The 14,101-nt window shown below is 36.8% G+C and overlaps 2 long non-coding RNA genes across 2 annotated transcripts in view; one reads left to right on the top strand and one right to left on the bottom strand.

Moving 5' to 3' along the window:
• The window catches only part of LOC115255072 (uncharacterized), a 149,003-nt gene extending 137,727 nt beyond the window's left edge, over window positions 1-11,276 (top strand). The window contains exon 6 of the long non-coding RNA XR_003892104.2: window positions 11,082-11,276. This is a non-coding gene — a long non-coding RNA (uncharacterized LOC115255072). The remainder of the gene's footprint in view (window positions 1-11,081) is intronic.
• A 150-nt stretch (window positions 11,277-11,426) lies between these two features.
• The window catches only part of LOC134287688 (uncharacterized), a 62,824-nt gene continuing 60,149 nt past the window's right edge, over window positions 11,427-14,101 (bottom strand). Inside the window, exon 3 of the long non-coding RNA XR_009997455.1 lies at window positions 11,427-13,567. This is a non-coding gene — a long non-coding RNA (uncharacterized LOC134287688). The remainder of the gene's footprint in view (window positions 13,568-14,101) is intronic.

The following is a 14,101-nucleotide window of genomic DNA, read 5'->3' as shown; positions in this document are numbered from 1 at the left end:
GGCAAGTGAGTAGAACATGTGATACTGCAGTTAGCGTTCTTAGGTTAAAAGTAAGCTGGAAAAGTTCTTGGGACCCGTGCAGAAAATCTGTCTCGAGCGAGTGTGCGTGTGAATGTTTCGGGATTCCAGCAAAGGTACGTGTTTGGACAGGACATATCAGCCAAGTGAAAATTCCGAGTGTGGAAAGTTAGTTTGTCGAAAAGCTACGAAAAAAAAACGAAAATGACAGTGTTAGAATCACAGGACATCGAAAGGGCTGGATAACTTTTTCGGAATATGAGACCTTTGTTCTAACTAAGTGAAAAACCTCTATCGATTAGAGTCTGGTGAAAAATTCACAAATGTCTTGAAAAGTAGTTCTATGCTAGTGCAATCAGTTATAATTTAGGGAGTGTCATCATACAAAACTACGGGAATACCAAGAAACTTCGTAAAACATCCGCAATCACATTGACAAAAAACCGTACAAAATGTAGATTTCTTTGTTCTGGCCATCCGATGGCATTCGATCCAATTATTGTGCAGGATCAGTTCTGTTGTCATTAGTGAGCATGTGCAGTAGAGCAATGTCTGGAGCAATCCTTACGGGGTTGGACGGTGAAAAAGCAAAATTTTGACAGCTCTCTGCTCACACAACCACCATCTCCCGGAGCAATCGAAACTGTCACTGTTCTTCCAGTAGGTAGTGCAGTGCGGTTGAGCTCCTCAGTTCGTTGCCAGACTACACAATATGCTTCTGCTGCTGTTGTAGGTGGCAAACTGTTTGTGCACACTGACTGGCTCGTCGTTTAGTTATATGTCTATGGATAATTCCTGTACAAAATAATCTTTATTCTTTTCCTTAATAATTTGTGGTTTAAACGGCTAAGGAAGTACTCATGTAGACTTTTATCAATAACACGTTCTGAAATGTATAACGAATACATCAATTTAATACAAGAATAATTCAGATAACAATTGGAAAACATTAACGGCAAATCGAGATCAATAATACTGTTTCAAAGTACTTTAGTATTGTATTTGTATAGTAACTTTGTCATACTATATGATACTAGAGGTATTTTATCGTACTACAAAATACTAGAGTAGAGCACGCTTCTGAATGGCTGCTGAAGCAGCATATCCCACTACAGTGTCAAAATTCTCGGACCGAGTGTACTCAGCTCCAGGCTTGTCCGCTTGAGCGCATGAAAATTCTACTCTTTAGATTTACACCATCAAGTACATCATAAATTAGAAATCTTTTCATCTTATCAGATAGAAGGATGTTGAAATATTGTAAATGTCATTTCGAACTGTCAAAAAACCGCACCGCAGCGCCGCACGGGCCGTTCAAAGTGAAATTCACTAGAGTGTTTTCACCCGGGTGAAAATCTCTTTGCGCGCTCCGTGTGGCTCTGCGGTGCGGTTTTTTGACAGTTCGAAATGACATTTACAATATTTCAACATCCTTCTATCTGATAAGATGAAAAGATTTCTAATTTATGATGTACTTGATGGTGTAAATCCAAAGAGCAGAATTTCCATGCGCTCAGTGCGGACAAGCCTGTCAGCTCCATGGTGGGGTTCATTGGGTGATTGTTCATTAAATTGGAATTTCGTAGTTTTAACGACATGTTTTCCCAATGTTATATGTCAGTGATTTAAGCAGTCTCACAGAAGATTTGAAAATACTGCAGTTTGAATACGTTTCTGCATTGCCTTTCATAATTGTGGCAGAAAATTCAAAACGCTTGTGAAAACTGGGTCTGCACAATTTGGAAGAATTTCTTGAAATATTTAGAGATACAACTACTTTCAGTAGCGTTCAAAGAATTCTGGGGTCAATGCGGCAGTTTTGAATGATAAAAAATGTATTTTTTGCAGATCTTGAGAATTTTTTTTTATCTGTATTAACGAGATTTTTAGCCCTAGGCTAGATCATCTCGGGACCCACGCTTTACTTCCCTTCCGAAGGAAGAACTCACTTTTTTGTGAGTTTGTCAGGAGTGGGATTCGATCCCAGGTCCTGGGCGTGATAGTCAAGTACTCTAACCATCACACCAGGTCCGCTCCACGTTGAGAAATTTATAAAGGAATTGCTGAATAACTTCTAAAAAAACAATCCAGTTACTTGAAATAAATTCCGCATTTTCTGAAGGTTTTGTTTGGGAAATGTTCTGAAAAAAATCTTACACAACCTATACGAAAATTTATGAACGACTCAACTAACATTTTTGCTGGATAAGAGCTTACAAGAGCTTTCTTTCAAGTGCGTTTGCTACATAAGCTCTTATGCAGCTTAGGGTGGCTCAAGCGTGTATGAAAAAACAACATGTCAAAAAGTTCGATGGGCTTCTTCTTCTTTATGGCTCTATGTCCACACTGGGACTTGGCCTCCCTCGCTTCAACTTAGTGTTCTTTGAGCACTTCCACACTTATTAATTGAAGGGCTTTCTTTGCCTGCCATTGCATGAATTTGTATATTATGAGGCAAGTACAATGATATACTATGCCCAGGGAGTCGAGAAAATTTTCCCGACCGGAACGGGAATCGAACCCACCGTCTCCGGATTGGTGATCCATAGCCTCAACCACTAGGCTAACTGGAGACCCCGTAGAGTAAAGTTCTCTAATTATTTACTCCAAATTTCAATTTGCACAAGGATGATTTCACTGATTTTAACATTTCTTATCAATAAACATCATAACCTATCTAATTATTTATCATAATTGCTATCCCAATAAATTTTCGAAGAAAAGCCTAGAGAAAAATCTATGGCTAAAATATAAACGACTCATAAGAAATAGATCCCCAGCCAACCACATATCTTAAATTATTGTGTGGAAAAAATCGCATATTTTCATATATTGAATCAGAATTGTATAATAATATGTATATTTGTTGACAATGATTGCGTAAAATCGCATTTGATGCCAAATTAAATTTCAATTGCGATTTTGTTTCATATAGTCGTCTCCGATCGTAAAAGGTGCGAGATACTATCGGTAGGATCGCACAGAATCGGATAGAATCGTGAAAAAAACATACAATCTTAGTGTCAAGCAACAATTTGCTAGCATCGTATATATGATTTCTTTGAACCGTGGAAATCGTCGCTTCACATCGTATATGAATCTGCTAAATCGAGCTTGCTACCTAAAGGTATGATCAAAATCGGTGAAATCGTATACAACTATAACAAACAATCGTAGAAATCGTATATTTATTTTTACAGCCGCATATGATTGTTACTGCACTTTTAATAGTCGTATCTTAATCTCGGAAATCGTTAATGGTTTTGTTTACATATTTGTATGATGGAGAAAAAGAAGACATGGTATTGATAACAAATTTGTATTTTTGTTGCTGTTGACACATTCCAACCATGGTAGCATACCATTTATTTACAGCATACCATTTATTTCATAGATTCCAACAACGATGTCAATTCCGGGCCTTTTGCACGGCACCACTTTTGGTGCCACTCAATGCACAGCAACAACGCTCCCACCACAAGTCTCGCACCGTATCATGCTAATTTTTATTTGTTTCATGCCATTCACTTTGAACTCTCTTTTTCTAACTTGACAATATAGTCAATGGAGATAACGCGCAGTTCTCAATCAAAGGACCTAAGTTCGATTCCCACTGAACACCAATTGTTTTTTTTATTTGAAAATCCTGAGTCGTATATTGGTACACATAATCGTAATAAGATCATGCGTAATCGTATATTTAGACGGATAAAATCGGCAAAATCGTAGAAATTTTTCGAGAAATCGTAAATCATGTTGGATGGAATCGCAGTAATCGTATATATGTTTCGATATGGCCTCCACTTTAGTATGTATATGCCCATTCCGTGCATTGAATACGATTTTTTGGTGCTATATATGTGTGACAATTTCAGTACCAAATTGCTGGCTGGGTCAATTTCTATAGTTTTTTTTATTGCAATTGTTGATTTATTTGTGGGAATTGTAACATATTTTATTGCTCGAAAATCAAATTATTTTTGGGAAAACTTGATTTTTTTAAGGAATTTTTACAGTTTAGTAGTAAATTTCGATTTTCTCTTATGTCAATCCAACTAACCCCCCAACCCCCCCCCCCCCCCATCCCTCGGAATCTTTTTCTCGGAATTCGAAATTTTGAGGGGAAACACAAATAAAAAATTTGAGATATTTCAAAATTTTAAAGCGAAATTAGAATTGTCAAGAAAATTTCTTAACAAATCCGACGAGTTTGACGGTTTTGCCTAATTGTTTGGGTAATTTTTCATCAAATACATTTATTATTTATCATCCCCCCCCCACACCAATTGTTTCCACACCTATTTATTTATTGGCAAATTTTATTTTTAATTTTTTGAACTTTTTTAATTTATTATGGGGCGTTTAATTGGCTGCCAAAATCTATAAAGCCATTCTTACAAAGTTTTTCTTAGATAAACTTACTTATTTTCTGGGTTTTCTATTCAACAAAAGAACTACCACACATTTTCTAGACCTTTATGAACATGTTTCAATATGAATTATTTATTTTCGCAGCTTTCCCGTTCCTTCAGACGGCAGAGCTTATTGTACCATCAAAATATGAACAGTTGTACATTCATTTGCTTTTAGGGTCATTGATACTAGTGTTGTTCAAATGCTTGGAATGAAAATGTCTGCATCATAAAACCCGTAGAAGTATTTCTCCATTGGCGTAGCTAGGGGGGGTTCCAGGGGTGAGTGGCACACCCTTGAACAAATTTGGTACCCTCTAGATTTTTTCCAGTCACCTTAAATTTAAAACCGCACACAATAATTCCAATATGTATTAATGACACATTTGAACATAACTTAAGCACACCCGGAATTAGTTATATACCTGTTGTACGTTTTGGCGTTTTATATTGGTAAGAGCAATCAACAGACTTCTCCACAGATTCCTCCAGAAATACCTTTATATATTCATACAGTGATTTCTCTAGGCTTCCTTTATGGATTTCTCCCGATATTTCTTCAATAAACTTTCCTTTGGATTCTCCAGGGGTTTGGATTCTCCTGATGGGGTTGTATGTACTAGAAATTTCTGAAGAGATTGATCCAGCATTTTCTCCTAGTATTTCTTTGGAAATTCTTTCTATGATACTTTGGGAATTCTTCTAGGGATTCCTCTAAAAAAATGTATTGGGATCTCTTCTATTGGACTTCCTCCGGAAGTTGTGGTTAGGGTTCCTCAAACAACTCCGGCTGCGATTCTTCCAGCAATTTCTCTTAGAACTCCTCCAAAAGTTCTGACTGTGGTATCTTCAGGAATTCTACTAGGGCAGCTCTTCCGGAAAATTTCCCTGGGATTCGGTGATTCATTCAGAAATTTCTTCAAAAATATATCCAGAACTTCCCCCAAGGGTTCTTCCAGAAATTCCACAGGGGATTTCTCCACGAACTTCTATTGGCTTTCCTCCATGAATTCCAGCTGGAATTCTTCAAGCAAATCCCATTAGGACTCCTTCAGAAATATTTCTAGGGATTTCTTCTGGCATACTTACTTGCTGCAATACTTATGGGAAATCTTCCAAAAATTCCTCCTGTGATTCCATCACGGATTCCTCCAGAATATTTCTAACGATTCTTTCAAGGAAAACTGTAGGTATTCCTTCAGGCATTTGTTAGAGAAACTTTTCATAGGATACCTCCGCCATTCTCTAGAAATAACGTCTATGATACCTCCTGGGATTCTAGGAATTCCTATAGATATTTCAGCTGGGATTCCTCAAGCAATTCCTGCGGTTCTTCCACCTATTCTTCCTCTATAAATTCTAACCATGGTACTTCAGAAACTATGCTACGGATTCTTCTAAAGCTTTCTCCTGTTTTTTTGCTGGGATCTTTCCATAAGCAATCTTTCTGGAGTTCTGGCAGAAATTCCTTCGGTTGTTCTACCACGGATTTCTCCAAGGACTCATCCAGGAATTCCTTCAGAGATTTTATCCAGAGATTCCTCCTGAAATACCAAGAATAACTCATACCTTAAACAACTTCTCCTGCGGTTCCTCCAGAAATTCTTACTATGATACGTCCAGAAATTCTTCTAGTGATTCCTTTACGAATTTATCCTTGCAATAGGACAGATCGGTGAAGTACTAGATTTGCAGTAATAGGCTGAATTTTAGTATGGTGAGAAGGTCAATTCTCCATTTCTGCAATGAAATGGTGCAAAAAGCGTGGGTATTAGATTCCTTGTCTAATGTGATGCTATTTGAACAAAACTTTGGGCAACAGTGTTGTTATTTTCTCCATTTCTTGCAACATAAACAACATATTTATCCAAAGTTTTGCTCAAACATCATCAAATTAGGCAAGGAATCATAATACCCTCGCTTTTTGCACCATTTCTTTGCAGAAACGGAGAATTGACCTTCTCACCATACAAAAATTCAGCTCATTACTACAAATCTAGTACTATATCGAATGTGACCCATTTAGCTGAAATTTTTCCGGGAAATTTTCCTGAAATTCCTTCAGGAATTCCACTTGCGATACCTTGAGGGCCTTCTCTATAGATTCTTCCAGAATATCTCTACCGGTTCTTGCAGGATCTTGTCTAGGTATTCATTGGATTCCCCCAGGCATTCCTGATGGGGTTTCTCTAGAAATTCCTGTATAGTTTTATCCAGCAATTTCTCCCAGGATTTCTGCTGCGAATTCTACAATGATACATCCCAGAATCCTTCTAAGAATACCTCCTGAGATTTTTTCTGTGATTTCTTCAGAAGCTCTCCGGTGATTGCTCCAGGAATTTTTATCCAAGGATTCTTTCATAAATGTCTCATGGGATTCCTTCAGGAACTCCTCTTGGCCTTCCTTCCTCCAGGAATTTCAGCTGGATTTCTCAAGCTATTTCTGCTGTGGTTCTTCCAGAAATTCCTCCTAAGACTCCTCAAGAAATTCTTACTGTAATACCTCCCGGAATTCCTGTGGGGATTCTTTCCTGGGATTTCTCCAAATATTTATCATTGGATTTCTCCTGGAACACCTCTTGACAATCATCCAGGCACTCTTCCTGGGATTCCATAAGCGATTCCTGCTGCTTCTGATGTTTCATGAATGCCTCCCATGTCTCCGCTAGAAATTCTTATTGTGACACCTGCAGGAATCCCTCTAGGGATTTCTCCTGGCATACTTGCTGGGATTCTTTTAGGCAGTTTTCCTAGGATACTTCCAGAAATTCCTTGATTCTTCCAAGGATTTCTCAAAAGACTCATCCAGGAATTGCTCTAGAATTTTTATTCATGAGTTACTCTAGAAATTAATCATGGTTTTACTCCTGGAACTCCTCTTGGCTTTCTTCAAAGAGTTCCAACTGAAAGATCCCAATAGAAATAAAAATGCCAAATATACTCCTTGTCCTTATGGAATTGCCGATGAAATTTTTAAAGAATGCGTCAAATTCCAAACATACAGGGAATGGTCAAAATGTTTGGGATAGGCAGCTTTTTTTCTCTCACAAAAATGTTCAACATGCTGTAACTTTTTATAGAGTGCATCGAAAATTCTCAAATTTTGACTGTTAGTTCACCTACTACATGATTGGTACAAGTTTTAGCTCGATTGGTTAATCTTTCGCGAAGTTAAAACCGTTCTGGTAAAACACAATTTTTTTAGACAAGTGATTTTTGAACTGTCATATCTCTGAAACCAGTGAACCGAATTGAATGAAATTTTTAACGTTTATCAACAATATATTGATACTTGATACGACGCTATAAAATGTAATATTTTCTCACGATGAATATAGTTATACTGGATTGACATTTTCACCCATATAGAGGAAAATAAGTGAAATTTACAATACCATACAAAAATTACTAAATGTGTTATTCTTTCAATCTAAATAGGCTCTAATACATCCTATCAGAGATATCTTGAGAACAGAAGCAGAAAATCTTTGTATTTCAACACTAAAATTTAATTTACATTTTTTCAAGAAAGATCCAAAAAGTTTCAATCCACGATAACTTTTTTCAACGTTCTTAAAGTACCTATGATTTAATGACATGAGAAGCATCAATGTATTGTTGATAAACGTTCAAAAGGTTATCAAATTCGGTTCACTGGTTTCCGAGATATGACAGTTCAAAATAAGTTGTCAAAAAATAGTGTTTTACAAGAACAATTCTAGCTTCGCGAAAGATTAACTAATCGAGCTCAAAATTGTACCAATGATGCACATATAGTAGGTGAACAAACAGTTAAATTTGAGAATTTTTGATGCACTCTATGAAAAGTTAGAGCGTTTTGAACTTTTTACTGAGAAAAAAAATGCCTATCCCAAACATTTTGGTTACCCCCTGTATTACCGAATAGGTTCTTGAAGAAATTGCTGAAGGGGATCCAAAGATATTATCGAAGAAATTTGCAAAATCCAAAGGAATCACTGAGAGATTTTCAAAAGAATTGAAATTAATTGCAAAACAATTTCCAAATAAATTACCGGGAATATTCTATGAGCAATCACCGAAAGAATTTTTCGCCGAAACGAACCAGACTCGATACAATGTTGGTTTTACGTAAATCAAAATTTGCGGGCTAACTTTTCCCGCGACGCAGTATAACATTATACTAAGAAATTGAGGGTGGATCGGTATTTCCCGATTGTACGACATTTCCCCGAAAACCAGTTTCCCGAATGAAGTTTCCCCGAAAGTTTTTTCCCCGAAAAACGATTCCCTGAACGAACTGTTTCCCCGAATGGACCGTTTCCCCGAAATATTTATTATACTATTTTTTAGAACTGGTTTCTGATCATTTTCTTGATTATTTCCACTGTTCGATCTAGTTGTTGGAATGAAGTTGAGGAAAGTTAGCCTGAGTACAAAGAGAGCTGATATGCAGGCTTTAGAAAGACTGTTCAATAATTTTTACCTCCTCAGATTTGAGAAAATTTACGAATGGATGAAGACATCAAGTTCATGAAAATTTTCGCACCTCATTGATGTTGTGCAATCCCTCTTACCATGGATTTTAAGAGATACAATATCATTCATAAGGTTTGTTCTTCTTTTAAATGGGGTGTTGTACCATTTGGGCAGGTGTACCTATTTTGGGCACTTGTCGCTATAACTAAGTCAATTTCAAACCGATTGATTTGGAATTTTGTATAGAGTTAGGCACGTACAGTATCTAACTCTGTACAAAAATTCAAATCAATCGGTTTGAAATTGACTTCGTTATAGCGGCAAGTGCCCAAAATAGGTACACCTGCCCAAATGGTACAATACCCTATGGGTCGTTCTTTTCTGTTGAACTGATTGTAAATGGTATGGCACTCAACTTAGGACACGCTCATCATAATTTTCCCTTCTTTTATTCATAGGCTGTTCTTTCGTGTTATTTTTTAATATTCAATCGATGAAAACAACATTTAGAAACAATAATACCTTTAAAACGAGTAGTCGTAATTGTGGTAATCTAATAACGTTCATTCAGCATAAAAATTGTATACTAAGTATAACACACGCGATCGCTATAATGTTAAGTATGCTTGCTTACGAAAGAAGTCTGTGAGCTCATTTTTAACGTTTATTAACTGGCTTTGAAATTTTACGTTTGACGTTTGACGTTTTACGTTTTAATGTTTGACAAATAGATTTAAATTAAGCACTCTTCTGAGTTTTTGTAAATCGATTCAAGTTAATCATGACCGAAGTAACATTTGAAATTGAAATTTCTGCAGAAAATATTGGCACTTAACGTACTTCAGCCTGACGTACTTTGGTTAAGCGTACTTCGGCCTAATGACCAGACCCCTAGTTGTGCATTGAGGTCATTACGGCCCACGTGTACTACTTCAGCGTGGTAAGCGTCAGCTGATGCTTGAAGAATGTTAAATAGCAGATGCAATACTCTTTTCGGGGAAACGGTACATTCGGGGAAACATTTTTCGGGGAAATGGTACATTCGGGGAAAAAACTTTCGGTTAAACTTCATTCGGGGAACTGGTTTTCGGGGAAATGTCGTACAATCGTATTTCCCTTTACAAAAAAAAGCAAAACAACCTGAAAACCGATAAAATTGGCACCCCCTAGGCGCCCTCTAGGAAAAACTCCTAGATACGCCAATGTATTTCTCAGTCAATTATTCCCATGAAATTAACTTTCACCAATCAGGAAACAACTTTTCCTATTGAAATAGTTATTAAAATAGTTTTGTTTGATTATATATTTCATTTATCAGTTTTCTTTTTCAATTTCAATATTTTATATATTTTTGGCCGTTTTGTTCAACCATTTAAGCTAGAAACGACAACAATGTTGGTATGATTTCATTCGTTGGAATGTTAACTACTTATAAGCCCTAGTATGAACTTTGCTGGAAGCACTTAATTTAAGATGACACTGAATCGTTAGTGCATTTATACATGGAACCCGAAATGTCAACTGGAGTGAGAATTTGATTTTTGTCTCATGCTACTGCTTACTCTTAAGCAGGTGGACCAAAATAAGTTCCCATCTATTAATGGTGAATGAATTTTGGCCGTACCTTGTTGCTTGATTAAGGTTTAGAACAATTTATGTTGAGATCAAACAAAAGTTTAACTACGTAATCAAAATGTTCATTTGTAAATAATCAATTTGTCACCTCCTTTGAATTTGGCCTTTTTTTTTGTTAGAAGTGAAATAGTTTTCTCTACTTATTAATAGACAGCATATTCAATTAAAAACAAAACTGAAGTACACTCAATATCTAAATACTCTTCGTGTTTGAATGAATATTGATCAATGTTTGGTATAAATTATGTAACAAATGTAATTAAAATTCTGGTGAGTCAAAATACCTTACTACCCTATTTGTTCGGAAAGTGTACAACTTGCTTTCACAAAAGCCACTACGGATTAAAAAATTGATCAATGCTGTCCTGTATTACAGTAGCTACTAGCAACCATGTGTCTCCATGTTACGGCAACTTTATGGCAACCGACAGCCATCTAAGTTGGGTTAATTGGGTTGTAAATGATTTCCAGCAGCAACATAAGCCTATAGGCATTATAATGTTCAGATAAAAAACCAGCAAACTAAAAATCTCTTTTTTATCTTCTTATTTATTCCAGATTCTCACGATGCAACGCTCCAACCCAATGGATTATTAGGTTAAATGTGAACATTTGGTAAGATCAAATCCATGTCTATGCACCTTGTTTATTACATCTCTGTAGTATTCTCATACCCCACTTCCAACATCCCGTCCTGACCAAGAACTACCATTCCTGAACCTACAACTTTCCACCACTTCCAACCAGAAGCACCCACCCACCAAAAACATCGTCGTCGTCGATTAGGGCAAAAAGGCCAAACCAATTTCCCATCCGCCACCGTTCTCCATCGACCACCGACCGCCGGCCGTTGTGCTGTCCTACCCCCCGAGCAGCGTGTGTCTAGCGCTGCGCTTCGCATAGTGGTTGTAGTAACCCATTTGCAGGAACCCGTAGATCCGAACTTGTGCTGCCGTTTCACATGTTACAAGAACGGATGTATGGGATTCTGCCGATGTATGGCTAAAGCATCGATCGATTTGCGGGACCGAGGCCAACGAAAAAAAAACAATTTCATCGAAGTTCTCCGTTCGATAGGGACCCTGGAGGAGCCAGTAAATCCACAGCCAGCCGTAGTCGGTTCATTTCGAAAGTGTTTGCCGTCATGTGAGAGAAGTTGCTCTTTTTGTTCCGTGTTTGCCGTTCGTATGTGTGTGTGCGCGAGAATGGCTGTTAGTGATTGGTGATGGTAGTTGGCCCAGCATCCGAGAACCTAAGTGAAATAAGCACGATTACCGGATACAGAGATGTGACTAGTCTCGAAGTGCACACGGAAGTGTATTGGAGTGGAACCAATCGTTCATACATAGTGAAACGAAACAATAACAATTGCATCATTTTTTCCATGTCATTGAAAGCTTCTTTCCCAATCTGTTTCCAAGACCATCCTCCTATTTTCCTTCCCCCACACTCACACCGTTCCCACAAAACGATATTATTTTCATTAGAAGTAAGCAAAAAGCTCGAATCCAAAAATAAAATGAGTTGAAATAAAAAACAATCCAAAATAATTGGCTGTTTCACTTACTGCTGTTTTGTTTCACATCCTGATGTTGCAGAAAAGAAAAAAAAACACACAAACGAAAACAAATTGGTCATGTTTATAAGCTTAATTTGATTATCTTTATTGAGAAAAATAAAAGTCTTTGAAATGCGGATGTTTGATTGGCCCTGATTGGAATGAAAGTAGTTGCTGGTTTATTATTTAGTTTTTCTTAGTTCCTTACTATCTATAACTTAACCCGTATGTAAATAATCACATATACTTTATATTGTAGCCGCTAGTTGTCTACCTATAAACATTTATAGTGCATTTTTAAAGTTTTACAAACAAAAGACTGGACAACAGTATGTACAAACGGGTGTGGTAAATGGGTAAGGAAATTGATATCATGTTTTTATTTTGAGAAATTTGTGAGCAAAATGTGGCTTAATTTTTGTTTATCGAAATCCAGTTCTGGGAGGCCACAACTGATCCAGATTTTTTCAATTGGTGCGGCTAAAGTACGTTTTAAAGCTTTTTTTTCCTTATGGATGTTAAAACAGGGCATTTCCAGGTCAACGCACCAATCGCATAGCCGCGACCTTTTAAATTTAGAAAAAAAAATGAAATCTAGATCCTCGTTCTGTGTATTTTTTTAAGTCCCCAATCTTTGAAGACATAATTTCAATCCAATAAACCGTTTTCATGTTATATATTTTTTGAAGTAGAAAAGAAGAAGGTTTTTTTCATATGCCCTTATCAAAAATTAGGTAAGGAAAATGATGCAAAAGTTAATGAATCACTAAATCCAGTTCATGAACAAAATGTCATTAAAAGTGGAAAATTGTTAGAAATTTCTCATTCCAATAAAATTGGAAATCGATTGAGATTTCAAAAGTAGGTAATGCAAATTCTTAGTTTTATATAAGAAAAATCATTTGCATTGGATCTTTTATAACATGGATCATAAGTCGGTTGATATTTAAGTCGGTATTTTATTTTGAAGAGCTACTAGGTATACTTTGAAATGCTTGAGCATGCAGATTTTTTTCCGCAAAAAAGTTGAGCAATCATATTTTAGGGACAGTGGATCTACAATACGAATTTTAGGACAAGAATTCAATTCATATGGCAACTACGATTTAACGCCTAAAACTATTCAAAATGTACATCAAATCTCTAAAATTTAATTATTCAAGTCTTTCCATATTAGTTGTTAGACTTTTCCGTTTTACATGATTTTTGCAAAAAAAAAAATCTGAAGTTTTGCGAACCAGAAAAAAGAACAAATCTAAGAGGTAATTCAACATACAAATCAAATTCTAACTAATTTCAGGTATTTGAAGTATTGTGTTACAGTTATCAAATTTTCACTAACTCTAATTTCAAACTCTAACTCCAGCAAACCAAATTTGGCTTTGGTTTGTTCAGTAAACTTTAAGCATATGTATGGTAAAATCATTTGTTTATTGACTTCAATTTACTGAAAAACAAGTTCATTTATTTTCGAACTCTTACTTACCTTACTCTCCCGAATAGCTTGAGCTTGAGCTTGAGCTTGATTGACCGCCCGCAGTTGCAACTCCAGTATCGCCAGACCAGCTACACTCACACAAGGAACCAATGAGATAGCTGCTTGGGACTAACAGGCATCTTCAGTGTGTGAGCGTTGGTGGTCTTGTATTTTTAGGCGACAATGGCGCCTGCTGCGTCAGGTTGCAGGTCAATGGGGAAGGGGAGGAAAGTGATGATTGCAATCGCTTGCCCACATCAGGCCGTTGAGTCCTCTGCGCCTGCACAAGGTCATGCGGATGTTGGTGTGTTGGTGGGAAATGTTTATTTTTGGCACATGGATCATGCATTGGTGCAAGGGTGCCAGGCTTAAAGCGATAGAATGTGTGAAGATTACTATGAAGCGGCACAGTCCGTTTGGTTGCATAACTTGTAGGCGTTATATGATAGATTGACACTGTGCTGTAATGAAAGTTGGAAGGAAGGGAAACGGCTTTTTTTTTCAATCCGTTTCTGGTTCTAGCGATCGCTACGAACATACGAA

This window comes from Aedes albopictus, chromosome 2 (assembly GCF_035046485.1).
Source record: "Aedes albopictus strain Foshan chromosome 2, AalbF5, whole genome shotgun sequence".
Taxonomy (NCBI): Eukaryota; Metazoa; Arthropoda; class Insecta; order Diptera; family Culicidae; genus Aedes; species Aedes albopictus.
Note: the sequence above shows the minus strand (reverse complement) of the source record. Positions and strands in the feature narration are given on the sequence as shown.